This window comes from Chrysochloris asiatica, unplaced genomic scaffold (assembly GCF_000296735.1).
Source record: "Chrysochloris asiatica unplaced genomic scaffold, ChrAsi1.0 scaffold00045, whole genome shotgun sequence".
Classification (NCBI taxonomy): Eukaryota; Metazoa; Chordata; class Mammalia; order Afrosoricida; family Chrysochloridae; genus Chrysochloris; species Chrysochloris asiatica.
Window position 1 is genome coordinate 12,382,869 of NW_006408563.1, and position 2,156 is coordinate 12,385,024.

Genomic DNA, 2,156 nt, shown 5'->3' on the forward strand with positions numbered 1-2,156 from the left:
TATTAGAGAGAGCCTGAGAACTGCTCAAGGACTGGGCTGTCCTCCTATGTGATCCCTAACAGTTGGTCCTCAGCTCACAGTGGTCACACCACATTGTTGTTAAAGGAAATGAACACAGACTTGCTAGTCTCACGCTCCAGACAGGAACAAATGGAAATGGAGCGCTGAACGGTACCTCCCCAACCACAAGGAGAGCACTGGGTGCCAAGACCTCTGCTTCCTTCTTCATTCCTTTCAATGACCAACTTTACTTAAGGAGATAAATTGTGTATGGGAATATTAAAAATGTTCCCTGCTAAATAGCTTAATCCTACATTGCCAAAAAGGACAGCGAACCACAAGGTTGGCAGTTCAAACCCTCCAGTTGCTCCTCAGATACCCTGTACAGCATGGCTATGAGTCCGAAGGGACTCGAAGGCACTTAACAACATTACCAAAAAGCCCCCTGGTTCAGGGATCAGGACAAGGACCCTGTCTGCCAAGAGGAGATAAGAGAGTAGCAGAGCAAGAGAAGATGGATAGGAAGGTGATGAAAAGTGAGAGGGAAATTTAAGAAAGACAAGAAAAATAAATGCAGAGAGAGGCAAAGCAAGAAGTGAAAGGAGGAAGGTCAGGAAGGAGGTGAGGTGAGAACAAGGAAGCTAGGGAAAAGGGAGAACTCTTAAAATAGGCAAACCTGGGGTACGAGTAGCAAGAAAAGGCATCCTCAGAGAGTCTACAATGTATGTGTAGGCTTGAATGAAATTATTATTGCATCAACTTTATCCCTTTTATATGACTACTAGTTGCTCGTATCATCTAATTTTTATAATATAAATAGCCAAAACTTAAATCACCTTTTAAAGTTGATTTCTAAAGCTTCTTATAGTGCTTTCAGAATGGAGTTTTTTCTTTATCAGCTGAAGATTAGATTTTAAAAACTGCAAAAACTAGCCTGCCATTTTTTTTTTTTTTTTAAATAAAGGACTAAAAAAACCCAACCCAAATATTTCACACCTTTTGTTGGCAGGTTTAATTCTATTTCTGGGCTCTGAAATATAAGTGTTTAATAAACATTTATTGATAGAATGATACTTATGCAGCCTTTGGAATTCATCAAACTTTGCCTGTTTAAATACAATAGTGTCCCATTATGTTTATTCTATAAATGGGAAATCAGCAAAGTGATCTTGATTTTTTTAATCTTTAGTTTAAAATTAAGACTACTCTTTCAGATTAAAATGAGAAAGAATCAAATCAAATAAAAGATGAAGTGAGTCATCATTAACGTAGTCCCAAATCAAGTTAGTAAATATGTGATTGAAAGAGCGTGGAAAGCATATTGAAGATGACCCCCAGGGGGCAGGACTAAATGCAGCTGAAGTTAAGAGAAGGTAAACGGAAATGATTGCATTACATTCCTTCTGAAGAAAGTGTGTGTTAACATGGGACCTTAAACAGAAATTTGGACAGTCTGAATAAGACAGTGTATTAAACCTGTGAGTCACTGTATTCTTCTAGTGAACGTGAAGTTCCAGCAACACCTTCCCAAGAGGTTCCTCTCAGTTCTTTCAGGAATTTAAAAAAATAATTCTGGATTGCTTGAAAGATATATTCTCAAGAACCATTTCGCTTGATATAGTCTTCGGCTGGGTATCAAGATCTGAGTTGCAGGCATGTCCCAGAGGACTCATAAAAGATGGGTCTTTTATGAGTTCAAAGCTTTATTTTTCCGTCTGGAAAGTGGGGGTGTAGAGATAAATTCATAAAGGCCACTTCCAGAGGTGTTAACTTTTCCTCTTTCTCTTTCCTTTTCTGGACTCTTGAAGAGGTCATCCTTTTTTTAATTCTAACTTTTCTTTTATCCTGCTGTCTGTTGTGCATGCACTGCATTCATTCATAACAAAACTAGCTGCTGAATGTTGGCTGAATCCTGGTATGGCGCTGTAGGATAAGTAATGGACTACAAACCACATGGTTGGTGGTTCAAACCCAGCAACCACTCCTGGAAACTGTACACAAGGTTACTATAAGTCAGAACTGATTTGATGGCGCATAATAACAACAACAACTTGCTAGGTGCCAAGGAGCATATTACCTGCACTATTTCATTTAATCCTCCTGATAGACTAATGTCATTGTTTTATAGCAAGAAAGAGTTCTCTTAATCCATGGCT